Below are 20602 nucleotides of genomic sequence, written 5' to 3'. Positions count from 1 at the left end.
AAGTAGATTTTGCTCCCACCTCAAAGCTGGACCCTGAATGCAGAAGTCACTTTGCCAAAGGAGAGCAACTTTAAGAATTCCATGTCCAATTAAGGCAGAGTAAAGGTGGCTGTGAGTTGTTTTATTAATGGGAAAATGCTGGATCCCTCTGCCTCTGTTAGAGGAAGATGAACACTGTCTTCAGAGGCCTCTGTGGTTACAGCTTTGCAGAGACCCAGTTCCAGATAGACATAAACATATATTTATACATGGGTGTACAACTAAACACAGCCCCTCTCATTGTCAGACGGTGGCTTTGCCCTTGCACCAGCTGTGCTCGGCCAGGGCACAGGGCAAAGACATACTCTTTAAAAGCTGCATAATGAAGAGAAGGTTAGGAGAAGAATGGTGGCCCTCATCTGTTCCTGAATGGTTAGATGGAAACAAACCTGGACAAGCTGCCTCTTCTTTCCTTTTCTTTTTAATTTTTATTCGGATTCTTCAGATACCATACAATTATCCAATGATCCAAAGTGTACAATCAGTTGCCCATGGTACCCCCATACAGATGTGCATCCATCACCACACTTAATTTTTGTTCAATTTTTAGAAACTTTTCATTACTCCAGACAAGAAATAAAGTGAGAGATGAAAAAAGAAAAAGAAAAAAAAGAAAAAAAGAAAAGGAAACTCTAATCCTCCCATATCCCTAACCAACCCCCCTCAATTGTTGACTCATAGTGTTGGTATAGTGCATTTGTTACTGTTTATGAAAGAATGTTTAAATACTACTAACTGTACTATATAGTTTGCAATAGGTATATATTTCTTCCGTATATGCCCCTCTATTATTAACTTCTAGTTGTATCATCATACATTTGCTCTGGTTCATGAAAGAGTTTTCTAATATTTGTACAGTTGATCATGGACATTGCCCACCATAGGATTCAGTTTTATACATTCCCATCTTTTGACCTCCAACTTTCCTTCTGGTGACATATATGACTCTGAGCTTCCCCTTTCTGTCTCATTCATGCACCATTTGGCACTGTTAGTTATTCTCACATCTTGCTACTGACACCTCTGTTCATTTCCAAACATTTAAGTTGATCCTAGTTGAACATTCTGCTCATACTAAGCAACCACTCCCCATTCTTAAGCCTTGTCCTATATCTTGGTACCCTATATTTCATGTCTATGGGTTTACATATTATAATTAGTTCTCCTCAGTGAGATTCTGCAATAACTGTCCTCATGTGTCTGGCTTATTTCACTCACTATATTGCCCTTGAGGTTTTGTTATCAAACCATTTTTTTAAGATGGTTTTGTTCTCACACCATACATTCTATCCTAAGTAAACAATCAATGGTTCTCTGTATCATCATATATTTATGTGTTCACCACCTTCACCACTATCTATATAAGGGTATCTACATTTCTTCCACAAGGCAGGAGGGAGAGGCAAAGAAGGTAGAGAGGCAAAAGAAAGAGAAAAAAAAAAATGACAGCTAGGAAGTAACAAAAGGAAAATAACCTTAAATCAAAGTAAAGAGTCAGACAACACCACCAATGTCAAGTCTCTAACATGTCTCCCCTATCCCTGCCTCTTATCTGCACTTACCTTGGTATATTGCCTTTGTTACATTAAAGGAAGCATAATACAATGATTTTGTTACTTACAGTCTCTAGTTCATGTTGATTCCATCCCTCCCCCAATGACTCCTCATTTTTAACATCTCACAAAGTTGACATTCACTTGCTCTTCCTCATGAAAGAACATATTTGTACATATTATCACAATTGTTGAACACTCTAGATTTCACCGAGTTACACAGTCCCAGTATTTATCTTTCTTCCTTTCTTCTGATGTCTCACATGCTCCCAACCTTCCTCTCTCAACCGTATTCATAGTTATCTTTGTTCAGTGTACTTACATTGCTGTGCCACCATCTCCCAAAACTGTGTTCCAAACTTCTCACTACTGTCTTCTATCACTCTGTAGTGCTCCCTTTAGTGCTTCCTGTAGAGCAGGTGTCTTGTTCACAAAGTCTCTCATTGTCTGTTTGTCAGAAAATATTTTGAGCTCTCCCTCATATTTGAAGGACAGCTTTGCTGGATATAGGATTCTTGGTTGGCAGTTTTCCTCTTTCAGTATCTTAAACATATCACCCCACTTCCTTCTTGCCTCCATGGTTTCTGCTGAGAGATCCACACATAGTCTTATTAAGCTTCCTTTGTATGTGATGGATTGCTTTTCTCTTGCTGCTTTCAGGATTCTTTGTCTTTAACATTTCATAATCTGATTATTAAGTCTCCTGGCATAGGCCTATTCAGATCTATTCTGTTTGGAGTATGCTGCACTTCTTGGATCTGTAATTTTGTGTCTTTCATAAGAGATGGGAAACTTGCATTGATTATTTCCTCTATTATTGCCTCTGCCCCTTTTCCCTTCTCTTCTCCTTCTGGGACACCAATGACACATACATTATTATACTTTGTTTCATCCTTAAGTTCCCAGAGATGTTGCTCATATTTTTTCATTCTTTTCTCCATCTGCTCCTTCTGTGTAGGCTTTCAGGTGTTCTGCCTCTTGAGATCTGCTGTTTTATATTTCCATTGTGTCTTTTGTCTTTTGTGTTGTGCCTTTCATTTCCATAGTTTCTACTAGATTTTTTGAACTTTCAATTCCTGCCTTATGTATGCCCAGGGTTTCCTTTACAGCCTCTATCTCTTTTGTGACATATTCTCTAAACTTTTTTAATTGATTTAGCATCAGTTGTTTAAATTACTGTATCTAAGTTGAAGTGTACGTTTGTTCCTTTGACTGGGCCATAGGTTTGTTTTTCTTAGTGTAGGTTGTAGTTTGCTGTTGTCTATGTATCTGACCTCATAGGTCACCCCAATCAGGTTTTCCCAGACAACAAATGGCTCAGGTCACAGAAGGAGGAAATATTCAGTATCTGGTTTCTCTGATGGTTTTTCTTAGAGGATTGATACACCTGTGCTTTTCTGCCTGACAGGTGCACCTGTCAGCCTGTCATGGGGAAGTGTAAGAGGGTGTGGCCCATGTCTCTCCTTCCCCAGGATTTGGGGTCTGGTTCCAGAAAGGCAGGCAGTAGAGCTGGGCCCTTTCCTTTCCTCTTGGGAAGCTGTGCCCCCTCCAGAGAGGTCACTGCATATCAATAAGTTCTTTGTTTCTGTGACTCTGATGATCAAAAGTGTTTTGATTTTAAAATCACTGATGCTGTCTTTACTGCAAAGCTCTGCAGGCTGAAAATGGCTGAGGTTTCCTCCACAGAGAGAGAAAGGGACAGAAACACTCCCAGGTTCACCCATCAGCCAGAGATAGCACCTGATCCTCTGGGCTCCCCATCCTGAGACAGATATGTCCCCCGACTCTCCCAAGGTCAGTTGTCATCAAAAGCCTCTGTGTGCTTGTTGAGGATTTGCTGTCTGTATTGAGCAGTTAACATTAAAACCCCAGTTGGAGCTGGGCTGAGAAAGTGCTGCTCTCTAGCACGCAAGGCTTCCATGAGGGAGGGGCTCTTGGCTCTCGGCTCTCAGCACAGGTCCGCAGTTTTACTTACAGATTTTATGCTGCGATCTCAGGCATTCCTCCCAATTCAGAATGGTGGATGATGAGTGGACAGTCATGTTTGTCTCCCCACAGTTATTCCAGTTATTTTCTAGTTTTTTTGGTCATTTATGAATTGTTCCAGGGGGGAATAACAGTCTTCCACTCCTCTCTATGCTGCCATCCTAGCTCCTCTGACAAGCTGCCTCTTGTTCATGAGTGACTGGTAACTAGCCTGGCAGATAACCAGAGCTCTCTCCTGCTTTAATGACAAGGCCTCATCCTGCCCCTGGTTCTGAGCTGGGTCCTTGCAGCCTGTCCTTCCCACCTCTCCAGGGAATGAGGCTTCTCCCATTACCTAAAGGTGCAGCCCCCTCCCCACACACATGCATGTGCTGGGCCCAGCCAGGCTGCCTCTCAGCCCTGGGTCAGCCCCACTAACCCTTCCTTTTCTGAAGTGCCTTGGAGGGCGATGTAACTCCAATATGGGGAGAGACAGCAGAACTGGGTGTCCTGACAGAGGTTAAGGGTGGGAGGGGCTGGACACAAGGGGCACGTGGGCCTGGTGAGGTCCTTAGAACATGGAGAGATGTCACATCCCAGTGGGTGGGCCAGGAGGGAGGAAATGAAAATGCTGCCCTGGAAATGGAATGTAAATGTACACCTGAGTGAAGCCTACATAGCTTGTCCTCCAGCTCAGGATGCTGTCTGAAAATGTTCACCCCTGAAGGCCACTTCTTGTCATTCCCCATAAAGGGGAATTGTGAAGCAAGAGCAAGAGAATCATCTGGGCAGAGTTAGCTCCAAACACGGGGTTGAAATAGGAGCAAAATGTGAGCATGCAAAAATGCAAACCACAGTTCCCCAAGCCTATGCAGATGTTACCACCAGGTGGTCATCCTCCTGGGTCAGGGAGAACCCCCAGCCCCACTCCCCACCACTGAGGATGCCCTTTCCTTCCATCCATGTCTGTGGCTTCACCCCCATCAGGTGAGGTCACCTGGTCCATATGCCCAGATCCCCCACTCATGACAGCTCTGGAGTCATCTTTCAACTGCAATGTCTTCTGCACCAGGTGGCTGCCCCTCAGCAGTCACCTGATGACCCTCCTGTCACTGCTCCCCAGTCTACTCCTGAGAGCTAGGGTGCACCTGCATGGAGTGGGGGGACGATGAGAGAATGGCCTCACCAGCTGTGGCTGTGGCAATGGTCTGCATAATCGACTCCAGATGCCTCAATTCTTATGCATGAGGGCACCCAGAAGATTGCATTCCCCAGGATCCTTGATGTTAGGTGGATCCTGAGACTGGTCCATCCAACTCAGAAGGGAGGAAAGTGAACAATTCTCTCATACATCAGATCCACAGAGGCAGTCAATTCAGAGCATTCACCAGAACTCTTCTGGGTGGCTAAATTATCATTCACCAAGAGACCAAATTATTCCATCTGCCCACATCAAACAAAGCACCTGGATGACTTTCCAGTGTGTAGTTATTTGTGGGGCTGAGCCAAGATCCAGGAAATTACTAAAGGGAACTCAGATTCATCCAGATTTCGCATTTTCAGCTGATCTAATGACAGCTCTATATTCCACCCACTGAACTGATTCCTCATAATTAGAAGATGAGAGGAGAATTCCAAGCAGTAGGTTTCTCAGCCACATCTCCTGTCTTCCAGGGTGCTTATAGGATCTCCGGATGGTGTATCAGAAGGTGTGACAAGTGGAAGCAGGCCTGGAAATGGGATAAGCAATAGTGCATGAGGACAAAATTAGAGGTGCCATGGCCAGGTCTCAGTTAACAGCAGTGTCAGAAAACACAACCCCTTGTGACTGGGCTGAGTTGAGAAAACAATGTCATGGGATCCAGCTCCATTCCTGTGGGCATGGAGCAGACAGCTGCTGGGCACGTGCTGGGAACATGGGGTGTAGTGGTGTGGGGTCTGGCCCAGACAAGGAAGGGCCAGCTTGGGAGGAGGGGGAGGAAGGGCCCCCAGGGCTGCCCACCCAGCTGAGGGACAAGAGGTCCACGAGCCAGGGCTCCCCTGTGCGGGGTGGGAAACCTCACCCTGATGCAGCCGGTGCCTCTGCCCAGTTCAAATGCCCTCCCTCCCTTCCTTCTTTCCTTCCTTCCTTCCCTCCCTTGCTCTTCCCCCTTTACTCCTTCCTTTATTCCTTCCTCTCTCCCTCCCAATCTCTCTCTCTCTCTCTCTCTCTCTCTCTCTCTCTCTCTCTCTCTCTCTCTCTCTCTCTCTCCCCCCCCCCCCGTCACCCTCTCTCTCTCCCCTCCCTTGCCTCTTCAGGTTGACGACATGTTGGGAGGGTCTCCCTAGCTCTGACTTCACTTTATCCCCAAACACACTGCCCATTGCCTCAGGCTCTTCCTCCCAAATTCCCCACCCAGCTTTCTGGAAAGCTGTGCCCTCCCTCAGGCTCAGCTCCCTGCCTCCAGAGGGGAAGGTCAGACATCATCACACAGTTGGAAACTGCAGTGGATATTTGATTAAAATAGTAATAATGTGGGAAGGTGAGTTCTTGTCTCCAGGTCAACCCTCTCCATCTGTGGGATCCAGCCTGGTTCCCAGCTCTCCCTTCAATCCTGGGCACCCTCACATCCTCCAGCACATTCCCTTTTGCACAAAGTACCAGAGTTCACTCCCAACAGAAGGGCTCTAAGTGTGTGAGTGAGAGTGTGCAAGGCACAGAGTGTATTGTTAGAGGGGAAGACCACATCAGAGAAAGCTGAGAATGCGGACAGTGTGGGGAGGGCAGCTATTTGGGGTGCAGGCTGAGAGAGGCAGTGCTCAGCAGGAGGCAGTGTCTGGCATTTCAGAGAGGTGTCCTTTAGAGGAGAGCTTGGAGGAGAGTCACCCACAGCAGGGAGCCCTGCCTGAGAGTATTTCAATCACTGTGATGAGAGATGATTTGTGCCTAAGCTGGGGCAGGAGCGGCAATGTGCAAACAAGGTTAGATGAGAGTGCTGTGAACAGGAGGAGAGCACTAGAAAATGGTGCCCATTTGGATATAGACAATGAGCTCACCTCCAGGCTTCCAGTCAGGATGTCAGAGGGAAGGTGGGACTCTAGCAAATGGAGCAAGTGTGAGAGGGGAAAGGACAGGCTCCATTTTTTGCATTTTGGGCACAGAAGGACATATATACCTGTGGAATGCCCTGCCTAGGACATCCAGGAGGCAGTGGCTTGTATAATCCTGGAAATCAGGTCCAATTTCACCCTGAGGACAGTGAGGAGGCTCTCTTGCCTGGAAGAGGTGCCTAGAGGTATGGAGAGAAACTTTGAAGCAGAAGTCTGAGGACCTGGCTTCAGTCAGTCTCCCCACCCCCCTGTGTCCCCAGAGGAAGTCACTTCCTGCTTCTGAGCATTGGCCCCTCTGCAAGGAGTGGAAGGATGACCATGGGAGCACCTTGTGACCCTCAGCAAGAGATGGCACCACAGGTGAGGCACATCATAGGAGAGAAGGAGGAAATTCATGTCAGGGATTGGGGCTCCAGGGACAATGAGGAGGAAGTTGAGGGTCTTCAAAATGGGGCACCATCCCCATCCTACTCCTTGCTGGCCCACCATGAGCAATCAAATCCCTGCATCTCAAGGACAGAAGGCTTCTTTCTCTTCCCAACCCAAAGTGAAACGCTCACCAGATTCTTGCTCCAGCCTCTGAGTCCTTGTTGACCCCCTATTTTTATCTCCAGAAATTTAGGTATTAATACAAGTTGAGGAAAAGTCTGGTTCAAGTTCATTTTGATTTGTTCCCTGTGGCTGGGAGCTGGAAGGGACTTGAGACAGCTGCAAGGGCTGCATGAGGGGCTAAGGGTTTTCTCTTTGGAAGCAGCTGGCCAGGCCGAAGGACTACTCTGTGTCTGGGGTGACTGTGTATTTCCCAGGTCCCAAGTTCAGCACAGAGTAGTCCTCTTTCTTACACAGAATGTGTGATTAAACACATCACCTGCTCCTTTGACCCCTATAAAACAGAGCTGTGGATGAGGCCAGAGGAAGCTGCTGATGGTCTATGGGCATGACAGAACACTGCCACCCCTGGGATGAGAGTGCTTCATGTGCAGCATCCCCTTCAGAGCCACAGTGAAGACCAGAGAAGGTGGGGGCAACATCTGAGGGCAGTCTGAGCCGCCAGCAGTGGCAAAGGGATGTGGTCCTCATGATGTCAGCTGTCATGGATCCTGGAATCCGGAGGCTGGAGAAGAGCCCAGGTCATCTCAGCACCTGGATAACAAGGAGAAGTCAGACCATCTAAACCAGAGGAAGGACACTGGCCTGGGTCCACATTCACTTGCTCTTTGACCTTGGGGAACTAAGCTCTCTGAGACTGTGTGTGTGTGTAAAGCACTAGCAGAGCACTGATGCATAGTTAGTGCTCAGTAAATTGGAGCTTTTATTTTCTGAGTCATTCCTCTCCTCCTGTCCTTTCCTTCTAGAGGCGAGACATTGCTCCACAGCCATCACCACTGGCAGCAGCAAAAGCTCAAGGAGACCAGGTTCTCCTCCCACCTGAGCCCATGACCCACTTGACTTAAGCAAATTACTCCCCCTTTCCAGGGCTGAGCTTCCTCATCTGCTACATGGGTGATGGAAATAACTGATGTGTAGGGCAACTTCTTCTCCCCAAGGAACTAATAGTCCAACACCCTATAGCTTTCCACAATATGTGCTCATGTGTCCTGTGGTCTCAATTCAATGCACCAGGCCTTCCCCAGCTGCTTCTGTGGGCAGGGAAAAGAGAGGATGTCCTCAGAAGCTCAGTGTCACTAAATAAAGACATGTAAGGTCACCTTCAGAGTCCAGATGGCAATGAGCTCCAGGCCCAGAATTCAGGGTGAGATAGGAAGTCCTAGCTACTCTGGGGAAACAAATCATTTCTGGAAAACTTAAAACTAACAAAGAGTCCAAATAATATTAACGGATATTTTTGTTACATATAAATAACAATGGGAGACAAAAGTTATGACAGTGACTCTTCTTGCCTGCTAATATTTATTAATGCATAAAACTTAATAAAACTCATAAAATGTCCCTAAGCATCATTCCAATGTTTTAGTCTGTCTCATTAAAGAAATTTGTATTTCCATTAAATTATTCTGACAAAGCCTTCCCAATGCCATTTCTCTCTGCTCAGGTTTGGTAATTTTTGCTGTCTCCTGCCTCCCCTTCCTTGGTTTTGGATTCAGTTTTTGTAAGTTTGTCTTGATCCCTTGACACATGGTGTCTGGCAAATCTGGAAAGGCTATCCATGCGCTTGAGACTGTTGCTTTGACACAGGCATCAGCACATTTCTCACAACCTTCAAAGGGTCTCCCCTGTCACTCCTCAGTCCTGACACTGTCAGGCCCCATTGTTGAGATGCAGCATGGGGTATCAGAGAGCTGTGGGAATGCTGGCACCACCATGTGTCATCTTGCTGACTCTGGGCATGGCACCACATCTCTGTGACATTGTGCTTGTCATCTGTAAAATAAATATCCTAGGACATCCTTCTGCCTACCTAACAGGAAAGCTGTGTGCATCCAGGAGGATAGTGTGAAAGGCACTTGCACATGATGAGGTGCCATGCTGTGTGCATTCAAAGCAGAGGTAAGACAGAGCTGCTCTCCACTTGGGACACTGTTTCACACTCACTAGTGTTGCTACAGTCAAAAAGCTCCAGTCTCCACTAGTAGAAGCGGAAATGGCACAGCCTTCCAGTTTCTATGAAGTTCAACATCCACCTACCCTATAACTCAGGATTTCCACACACAGGTATTTATGCTAAAGAAATAAAAACATGTCCACAAAAAGATTTCTACTTGTATTTTCAGAGCAGCTTTATTCATAATACTCAAAAAAAAAAAAAAAAAAAAAAAAACAAACCTGGACACAGCAGGTGAATGGATAAACAAATGTGATACATCCATCAACAAAGAGGAATGGATGAATCTTAAAACTTTAAGAAGTCAGACACAAAAGAGTATGCATGTTTTGATTGCATTTGTATTAACTTCTAAAATAGTCAAAGCTAATTAGCAGGGGCAGAAATGAGAACATGGTGGCTGGGAGGGTGACTGGAAAGCAGCACAGTGAAACCCTTAGAGGTGAAAATATTGTATATTATGTTTTAAGTGCTGGTTACATGGGTCCATGGGATAATCAAAATTCTCCAAAGCAAAGCATGAAAATTGTACAGTTTACTGTATGTTAGTTGCACCTAAATTTTAAAAAAAATGAAAGGAAAATCTCTCCCAATGAGGTCTCGGGACCAGGAACTGCATGAGGGTCCATCTTCCAGAGAGGTCCATGGTCTAATCCTACAGGCCCAGCCCTGAAATCCAGAGTTTAGCTAATTGCTGGTAATTTAGGAAAGGATCTGGTGCCAGTGGACACTGGTCTAGCCTTGAGTGTCCCCCGAGTCCCACAAGGCAATGCCTGTGCAATGTGTTCTTCAAATCACACACCCAGTGGTGCCCCCAACCAGGTCCGAGCCCCAGACCACAAGCTGCTGGGACACCGTGAGTTTGTCATCTGTCCCTGCAGCCCTGGGTGGGGCAGGCTCCACTGATGCTGTGTACACATGAGTTGCACTAAATTGCTAAATGCCACACCAGTCTGTGGGATAACTGAGAAAACCCCATCCTTGATGCCAAATTACCCAGTTTATCAAACTACATTGACTCAATTAACTACCTAATAACACAATTTCTACACCGAGACTGTTGTAGGGGCAGGACAGATTTATCTTCATGCCACACACCAAAAAGATTCCAGACAGATTAAAAAGGTCATTGTAAAAAGTGAACAAATAAGAAATTAAAAAGAAAATTGATCTTATGATGAGGAAATAATATCCAGAGGCCAAAGCAATGAAAAATTACAAATAGTACTGGTAGTTTTGAATATTTAAACACTTACAACTAACTCCTTTCTCTTAGAAGTGAGAGAGCACTGGGGTGCTGGGGTGGCCGGAGGGAGGTGGCTGAGGTGGTGGAACTGGAGCCCACGACATGCTGGGAAATTTGCTCTATGGCTACTCACTGAATTGTGCTTTTTAAGTTATCACATTTTCATATGTATCTTGTGTTTCACAATAGGTAAATGGCTGAAACTTTGGAACTGGAACCCAGAGCATTCTTTGAGATTACCTATATAACCATTTGTTGGGTTGTACTTTGAAAATTATCATCCTCCTGTATGTATTCATATGTCACACTGAGGGGGTGACTGAAATTGTGGAACTGTGACCATGGCGTGCTTGGAGGTTTGCTTATTACTTGTTGAATCATGCTTTGAAAGTTGTCACTGTTCTGTATATATGTTTGATTTTACAATAAAAGATGTATTAAAAAAGAAAAATAAATAGCAAAAAATATATTGGGAAAATATGCACAAAAAAACAGACAATGGGTTGAATGATAGCATAACAAGTCCTTAAGAGTTTGGGTTCAATGAGACAAATCTACATTTTAATCCTCATTCTGCGATTACCATTTTGTGAACTTGGACAAGTCAGCTTGTAACTTCTCTGTGCCTCAGTGTCTTCATATGTGAAAAGAGGATATTCATGCCTTGCATATGGTCAGGAATCCATAGGAAGTGAACTGACACATGGTTAGCCCTCAGTAAGTGCTGTCCATTAGCATCTTTACTATATTATTATCCACTTTAAATATGAAATGTTAATATTCATGAATAAGAAAAAGTTTAATCTAATTTTTAAAAAGTAGAAGGCACAGATGGGCACTAGGCTGAAGATGTAAATGAACAAACAAGAAGGAGGGAAAGAGAAGGGAGCTGTTGTCCAGAAAACCCCCAGTACAGAGGCTCAGCCCCCTCTGGACCTGAGCCAAGCAGTAGCGGGACCCAGCGTTACAGGGTATGTTTGCCAGTCCACACCCTGAGTGATGGTGGAGAGGCCTGGGTAGCTGAAGAAACAGAGCAAGACCCCACTCACAAGCTTGCTCCATATCGCCAGAGCCCCGGGCACCAAAACTCAGCTCCACCACGTGTGAGCTGGGATCTCTGGCAATGGGCTTAATCCCTATAAGCCATAGTTTCTTCACTTGAAAAGTAGAAATGGAAATATGCTTGCTTCATGGAGTTGTAAGGATTTAAAGTGCATAGGATAGTGTTTGGCATGCCACTGTTTGCCATTATATTTATTATTAATTTCAGTATCATTCTTATATTTTATTACTATGACCAACCCCTTCACTTGATTGAGGGGTCCCTATGGGGCTTTGGTACCACTTAGCCAGACCCACCTCAGTCAAATTTCTGCCAAACCTGCTTCCAGCAGACAGGAAGCAGGCAGCCCTCACTCATGCATCCATTTTATAAGTATTTATTGGTTTGAATTCTAAGCACTTGGACTAGGGAACCTGGGAGACCAAAATTCCACCCTCTTGGAACTCCTATTCTTGGGAAAAGTACAATAAGCAAATAATCTCAGAGGGTGATAACAGCTACGAGTAAAATCAATCAGGAGATGGGTATTTGGGGCATAAGTGATAGGGAGAGTTTTTAATTTTAAGTAGAGAAGTCAGAGAAAACCTCATTGAAAAGGTTTCATCTGAACCGAGACCTAGAGAATGTGTTAGCAATCTGTGCAACCCAAGGAGAAAGTTCCAGAAGGAAAGTTCTAAAGGGAACAGCTGGTGGAAGGACCCAGGACACAGTGGAGTAGGGGACATCCCAGGCACACATGGCTGGAAGGGAGGGAGGGGGGTGCAGATCACAGGAAATGGCCTGGATTGGGGGTGTTACCCTGAGTGAGCTGAGAGTAGCTGGAGGATCCTGAGCAAGGGACTGATTTACATTTTTAAAGGATCACCCTGCAGGGAGCAAGGCAGACCCTGAGCAACTGGTTAGGAGACAACTGGAAGAATTCCCACAAGAATGGTTTGAATCACACTAAATAAGTGTAATCCCAAGAATTCATAAATATTATCCAAAAAATCTCATTGGTTACTTTGAGAGGGTTCTAAAGCACAAAAATTTTATTCCAAAAACTAGCAAAGGAAAAGATCCAAGAATTTATTCTGCCTTTTCTGTATGAATCATAACTATGGTGTACAAATAGTAGAGGAAGGTAAAGTTCCCTTTATAGAAGTATCCCAACTAATAAATGAAGGACTGATAGAATTAGGATATCACTATTTTGCAATCTCTGTTGAATAAATGGATCTAATCAACAACCATATGTGGCTGCCAACAACGCAAAAGACAGGCAACTAAATGTTATTTGCCCCTGAATGAAGTTCTCAACACTTCCTAACAATTCTGCCAAAAACATTAAACCTGGATCAAATTAATTCTCTAGGTTCAAGTACATTTACAGAAAATAAAAGGGACAGAGAAGCACATTAAATGAACACCACAAGGATGTGATCAGCAACATCCAGAGTTTCTACAGCTCCACAGTTCAAAGAGATGGTTTCTTTAATAAATAAATGCAGGGGAGAAAAGACATCAGGTGGTTCCCATATTAAGATATTGAGTTTCTGTTTGAAGTGATGGAGAAGTTGGGGAACTGGCACAGGTGGGAGCTGAAGACAGGGAGGAAAGCAGCCCAGGGCCATCCTGGAGCTGGAAGGAGCCATCCACAGGGAGAGCACCTGCATGTCAGTGTCCTGAGCTTGGGCTGCTGTGCTGGGACAGCCCCAGCCCCAGCACTCACCTTGTCCTGTGCTATAATACCACCTCTTCAGTCCCACAGGTTTCCCAGTCTAGGGCTTTGGATGATAAATTACATGGGGGCACTGGTGACCTTGACAAAGGCAGCTATGCGGGAATGACAGGGCAGAGGCCTGTTTGGAGACAGTTTGAGAGAGAGGGAGAGAGAGAGAGAGAGAGAGAGAGAGACAGAGAGGGAGGGAGGGAGGAAGAAGGGTGTGTGTGTGGGGGGGCGGGTACCTGGAGACAGCAAATGCAGAAAGCCACCTGCTCCTCTAGGGGTTGTGTTGAAAAGGGGCAGAGAAAGGAGGCAGGGGCTGCAGGGTTACAGGGAGAAAGAGAGGTCTCTTCTGTTCTTTCCTCTTTCTGTTTCTGTCTCTTTCTTCCTCTCCTTCTCCCTCTCCTCTCCCCACTTTATTCCTTCTCTCTCCCTCTCTCCCTCCCTTTTTCTCTCTTTCTCTCTCACAAAGTGAAAATTTTCCCTCATGCTGCTGTGCCAATGGGAACAATCACAGATGACTTTTGTGAAATGATTAATTACAAAACTTTTAAAAGCCCCATGAAATCCTTCTCCTTCCTCCATGGACCTCTGCTTTCTCCAACTTTCTTTCACAGTGAAGTCCCAGGAGAAGTAGGAGAAGTAGCTGGCCCCAAGAAGTCCCTCCCTGGGTCAGAGTGGAGGCACCTGTGCCATGTCCAGCTTCACTGGGGAAAGGGCTCCATCCCTGTGAAATTATGTAAATGTTTCACACAGAATGCACTGGATTAAAAAAAAAAACTCGGGGCTATGTGGGGCTGGAAGAGGAGAGGTTTCCTAAAAGGGAAGGGGCTGTGCCATCCCCAGGGGTGGGGGGTGCAGAGAAGCATCTTCACAATCCCAGCATCAGGGAGGCTGGGGTCCTGCATTTGGGTTCCATTCATGACACTCCAGGACCATCCGCCCAGCCTGGTGCACATGCACTGAATTGTGGTTAATCAAGCTTCAGCCCCAAGGCTTATTTCCAGTGGACAGGACTTGGACAGTGCCTCTCAGGTGCTGATCCTTTTCTCCCCACATGGAGCATAGAGGGAGGAGTGTGGACATAGCCAGAATGAAGCAGGAGGTCCCCAAGGTTGCAGCCGAGAGGCCCAGTGAGGGGCACGCACCCATGGCAGCAGGAGTTGGTGTGGGGAACAGAAACAGGAAAGCAAGTCGGGTCCCAGCCAGGGTCCCCTCCAGGCTCAGCTCCAGCAGGGAGGATGGAGAGGCCAGGCTGCCCCATGGGCGTCCTGTGAAATCTGATTCATCCCAGGAGGCAGGACTGAGAGGAGGGAAGGGCCATCTCACTCCCCAGGCTGCAGAGCTAGAGGGGGCCCCAGCACCATCCTCCCCCCTCACCCCCACCCCAGCCCTGCTGCTCCTGTGCAGGTGAGAAGAGAGGGCAACAGACAGAGAAACATCCAGAGGAGGACCCAGATGGACACAGCCCATGCTGGGGTGATGGCAAGGCCAAGGGTAAGTCACCAGGCTTGGCCCTCATGTGCATGGGCCACTGTCCATTTTCAAAGGGACTGCACCTCATGAGAGTGGATAAAGAACAGGGGGAAATAAACTGCACCTAGCCAGTCTCCCTCCATCTCCCACATCTGATTCCTCTCAAACAACAAATAGCATGTGACTCCTGGGCAAGAGACCCACTCACAAATGTAATTTATATCTCAAAATCCAAGCGAGTGCCAGACAGCAGCCAGTGCTGTGGATATAAATTCCAGCTTGTTTGTACCTTAACACTGAATGGTCTGAAAAATGAGCAGGAAGGTGTTTCTCCTGGCTGACAGGTTTCCCCCAGTCAGGTTCTGACTCTTCTAGAGGATGCTCTAAGGGGCTTCAGCAAAGGCAGGAAGAGACTGGAGGAAAGATGCTTGGATCCCTCATGCAGCAAGATTCACCTTGACTTTGCAATCTCAGGGTCAGAGCCGGGAGGCTGCCTGTGATCCTCCAGTCCTCTCACCTCATTTTATGGATGAGATCAAGGCCAGGAGGTTGATTCCAGGCAAGTAGGGACCCACCAGGGCGCAGATGGTGGTCTGTGAGTCCTCAAGTGGGAGCTTGACTTTGAGATTCTCATTGTCAAGTCTGTTCAAAGATGCTGACGTTCTAACACTGGCTGATTCGCTTGGCAAGAACAATGCATCCACGTGCCAAAGCATGGGACAGCCATGAGGCCCCTTGGGCAGAAGCATGAAATACATCATTGTGCCACCAAATCCCCAAGAAGGAGAAGCCAAACAGGCTGCTCTGCAGGGGACATCAGACAACTGGAAAATGAACAGCCCTGTGAAGCATGAGCAGCTTCCTTGGAAGATTGCAAGGCCAGCCCCAGGAATGCACACCCCCTAAAGACCCCAACCCACACTGCACATCCACACCTTACACACACACCCAATACACATGCACCCACACACACACCACACACACCCTACATACACATGCACACACACATTACCTGACACACATATACACCACATACACCTATTCACACACGGACATACAAACACACACCACATTCCTAGGACAAGAGAAGAGGAGTGACCCTACTGGGGCACCCACAGCCATCCCAAGAGGCAGCTCCACTTCTTTTCCATTTTTCCTTCCTGTTCCTCTCACTCCAGATCCTTCCAAATGCCCAGGGCACCAAGAACAAGGGAGGCCCTGGGGTCACAGTTGTCCCACGGGCTCAGGTGAGTCACCTGGTGCAGATCAGACCTCAAGAGCAGAAGGGTCAGTGGGGGCTGAGGTCACCCATCATCCCAGGATGTCCTCTGGAGAGGGCTTGGCTGGGGTGCAGCAAGGCCCACCCCCACTCCATTACTCTCCCATTTGATAGGACAAGCAGGAGAGCAGCTTTGCATGGAGGGATAAACCCTTTGAGCACAAGTGCTGGTCACTTATGCAGGTACTGGGAAAGCAGCTGCCCTGCACCTGGAGAATGTGGGGCCCCCCTTCACCTGGGGGGAGCAGCAGCCCCTGTTCCCAGCTCACTTATTGCCAGGCAGCTGGGAAACAATCCTGCTTGTCCCTGCAGCTGAACACAGGGTGGGCCCCAGGTGGAGTGTGGACAGAGTGTGGACAGAGTGGACAGAGCACCAGTGATAGCCACAGCCCCTCCTGCCACCACTGAGGAGTGACTGTGCCCAGCACTGTGCTGAGCTCCCCACAGCCATTATCCCATCCTCACTTCCTGTGCACTGGCAGGTGCAGTCCCCACCCTGCTGTGGAGAAGTGATGTTGTTTTCCTGGCTTTGCAGCTGGAAAGAATGGGAGCAGGTGCTGCCTCTTCTTCCCAAGATGGGGTCCCCTCTGTGCATTCTGACCCATGAGCTCCTTCCTGGGCAGGTGGCCCCAGGTTTCTTTCATGTTCTAGGGACAATGGCAAAAGCTGCCTGGCACCCAGAAGAAAGAATTGTCTCATGGACTTTCATTTACTAAAGAAGGCGAGACTGAGAGGGAATTGGGAACCTGTGAGGAGAGAGTCTGGGGATGGGGATGGGTTTTGTTCCATAAGTGGCAGCACCTGTGTCTCAGTCCTAAACCAGGGCCTAAGGGGTGAAAGATGCTATGTCAGCTTTGGCCTAGTAAGAAACATCCTAAAACTTAGTGACTTAAACTCAGCCACTTATCTCACAATTGTGCATGTTGGCAGTTTGAGATAGGTTTGCTACACGGTCCTTCTCATGCATTTGCTGCTGGGTCAACTGGGGCCTGATCAGTCTGGGTTGGTGCTGGGAGTGAAGCACATCCCCCACAAAAGACATGCACAAGGCTTCATCCATTTCTGTGGGTGTAAACTCAATCATCAATAGCACCTCTGAAGATGTTACTACTTAAGGTGGGGACTCATTTGTGACTAGGTTCTTCAAAGATCCCACTTACATGAAGCCAATCTGAATCAGGGTGGGCCTGAACCCACATAACTGGGGTCCCTATAAGCAAAGGAGATTAAGGTGCAGTCAGGAGAAACCAGTGGGAGCCAGAAGTCAGAAGAAGCCAGAGACTAATCACCATGTGAAGGAGGCAGAGATGCAAACCAAGGAACCCCAAGACAACACCAGAACACCACAGACCCTGGGAGAAAGCACAGCCTGGTGAGTTGATTTTGGACTTCCAGCCTCCAAGGCCATGAGACATTAGATCCCTGTGGTTACAGCCAACACCTTGTGTGGGATTTGTCACAGCAACCCTGGCAGACTGACAGGTGGCCTCATCTGGGACTGCTCAAATCAGGTCAACTGGTCTCCATCCTCCAGCAGGATGGGTAGGACCACTTCACAGGGCAGCTAGATGGGGTTCAGAAAGAGGGAGAGAGAGAGAAAGAGAGAGAGAAAGAGGGAGAAAGCAAGACCTTGAGCCCCCCCTCCCTCCACTTCCATTTATTGTCCAAAGCAGGACTCCAAGCCAGCCAAGATTCAAGGGGAAGGGAAGGAGCACTCACCTCCTGATGGGAGAAGCTGCAAAGTCACACAGCACAGAGTGGATACAAGGGGTGAGGCACTGTGGCACTTTTTCACTCTGCCATAACCCCACCCCCACCCCACCCCCCACCCCCAACGGGGTGTGATCCAGAACCATCTGTCTTCAAGGAAGCCTGTGGATCTCAACACAAGTAATCTCAGGGTCTGCCAGATACGTCCCGGAACCCAGAGGCTACAGTCTCTTCAAGAACATCAACCAGATGCAGCCCCTTCACCATAATGTCCACACCCAGACAAGTTAGGGGGGTCCCTGCCCAGAAATCCCTGAAGATTAAGACAGTGAGCAAACATGAAGGGGTAGCAACACACAATACAGGATTTAACAAAGGATTATAACTACTGAATCTTTATATTAACTTTGTTTTTAGTATCTAGGGTAGGAGACCAGCTAGAAGGAAATAACTGAAATGGTAGAACTATAATCCATAAACTTTTTTCAAATTTGTTCTATAACTACTTGTTCAATCATACTTTGAAAGTTATCACTTTTCTGTATATATGTTATATTTCACAATAAAAAATGTTTAAAAAAACAGATGAAGCAACCAAGGCTCAGAGGTGTGAAGTAACTTGCTGCGGTCACACAGCTAGTAAGTAGCTGAGCCCGGGATGGCCACAAACCCTGCTTTAGCACCCACACAGGGGCCTGTGGCTGAAATGCCACATGAATGTTGACAGCCATAGAGTGACTCTGGGGACTGACAGCTGCAGTGAGGGTAGTTTGTGGGGAGACCTGGATGGTTGTTTGGAAGCAAAAAGCCTTGGAGACCTGGGTTCAGGGCATCACATTGGGGGTCCCCTTTGCTGCATCACCTCCCCTCACACCCTCACCAGGCTGAGACCTGGAAAATACACAGGGCTGTTGTTTCCATACCTGCAAGCTCTAAGGAGTGGCCAGCTTTGCTGTGGGTTCACCTTGTGGTTTTCTCTGTGGGTGATACATGACTGCCAGCACACGATTGTAGAGAAGGGAAAACAGGAAATCATTTTTCCAGTCAATCAAAATATGAGTACTGGACCATCATTAAAAAGTCTCAAAAACCAACCTCAGAGCTCCACAGGCCCCCCTGGGATGACTCCCAGGTTTCGCGTGTAGGGCCCAAGCCTTCCTTTTTGGATTTATGAATAAGGACCAGTTTAAAAAAGGACAAAGGAAGAAAGGGAAATTCCCTGACCACCCTACATGGTCCTTGGCATTACACAGCAATGGCCTCATCCCCCTGAGGCTGAGCTGGGCCTTGGGAACCACACAGTCAGCATGACACAGAGCTGGTCCCAGCAGCCAGGGGACCCACCCTGGCTCTGCCTTAGAATCACATGGGAGCATTAAACAAATACCAGTGCCCAGGCCCAGCTCCCCAGAGACACTGATTTCAGTGCAATATGCTGACTTTGTCTTTTTTCCTTTTCAATTTGTTTTTGCAGCAGGCCCTACTGTTCTTATACCATCAGCCCAATGCCCCCTCTCATCTCTCTTAAGAGGGTATCCCCCAGTGGAGAAGGGGCCCCCCCAGGGCTAAGAACACCACTTACCCTGATTCCGTAGCTTGCATTCTCCACTGAGCCCAGCACACAGGGAAATTTTCCAAGGAAGAGGCTGTGGAAAGTACTCCATTCAGTCACAACCCCCTCTGTCAGCCAAAATGCTTTCAGCTGTAACAGAAAACCCAAGTAACCAGCTTAACAACAGGGAGAATGTCCTGGTCACATGGCCCTGCTCTCTAGCTGGGGTTGCTCCAGTGTTGGGAAGTTTAGCAGCTCAGTAATGTCATCATGTGCCCCGAACATTTCACCCCACAGACTACCTGTGGGCTCTGCCCTTTGCCCTGACCCTCCTAGTCCATCCCCATGGGGTCCTCCCAAGGGAAAGACAGCAGAGCCACCCCCATGTTCCCTTGGAAAGGTGAGCAGCATGGCCTCCGGAGGGCATCAGCACATGTCCCTTCCAGATGATGGACCTGAATAGACTCACATGCTCATTCCTAAACCAAAGTCACCAGGAAGGGGAAGGCCATGACCACAGCCCAGAGGGTGAACTGTCCCCACCCACCAAGGGCCACAAGGGGCCCATCTCCTCTGGGCATCAGAAATTAAAGCACAGATGCTCTCAGCAAGGAAGGGATGGAGGGCTATGGGGCTGACCAGAACGGCCTGCCCAGCTCAGAGAGACTGGGCTCCAAAAGGGGATGGAGGCCACCAAGCAGCTGGGGAGGGGTTGGGTATAAGGGGAAAGCACGGTGTGTTCACTCCAGTGCACACAAACCCTCAAAGACCAGCACTGGGGTGGGGGTGGGGGGTGGGAAGGAGGCAGGCAAGTGTCAAGACATATCAAAGTTGAAGGCTTGAATTGAGAAATGCAGTCTGCTAACCCAGAAACTAAATATGTCAAATCATACATCTTTAAAACCTGACCTTAAAAATCACATTAGCACAAAGATTCTTAAACTTGTTCAAGAGAAAAGTGAACAAAAAAATGAAGAAGAAATGCTAGTCTTTATGGGATACTGCAAAATCTTGATCATATTGGTCAAATTAAAATGACTAAATAGCAAAAAAGACCTATTAATTGTATTATGATTCCTCAACAAAGAGAAAAAGGCAAGACACACTACACCTGAGTTTTGTTATTATTATGGGTATTACCCCCCAGATTTGTTTGGTTGTTTTTGTTTATTTCATAGGAGCAATAGGAGGGGTCAAAGATTTCAAAAAATAATATATGAGAGGAAAACTGAAACTTGTTATCATTCATTCCACTATGCCAATTATTAAGTTTAAGTATAAAACCCACCATTATCCAACTTTTGAGGCTGAGCTCCTGGGTCCTGCTCTTAAGACACTTAAATAATTTGGGAACCAGCAAT

At 47.1% G+C, this 20602-nt stretch overlaps 1 long non-coding RNA gene across 1 annotated transcript; it reads right to left on the bottom strand.

Annotated features, from left to right (window-relative positions):
• Positions 1-7274: 7274 nt before the first annotated feature.
• On the bottom strand, positions 7275-19364 carry LOC119544856. Its single transcript, XR_005218941.1, has 3 exons — positions 19272-19364; positions 18613-18683; positions 7275-7790 (listed from the first exon to the last, which is right to left on the bottom strand). It is a non-coding gene; the product is annotated as an uncharacterized LOC119544856 (long non-coding RNA).
• Positions 19365-20602: the final 1238 nt, after the last annotated feature.

The sequence above is a fragment of the Choloepus didactylus genome, chromosome 9 (genome assembly GCF_015220235.1).
Source record: "Choloepus didactylus isolate mChoDid1 chromosome 9, mChoDid1.pri, whole genome shotgun sequence".
NCBI classification, from domain to species: Eukaryota; Metazoa; Chordata; class Mammalia; order Pilosa; family Megalonychidae; genus Choloepus; species Choloepus didactylus.
The sequence above is the reverse complement of the archived record's forward strand: the minus strand, read 5'-3'. Positions and strand labels throughout refer to the sequence as shown.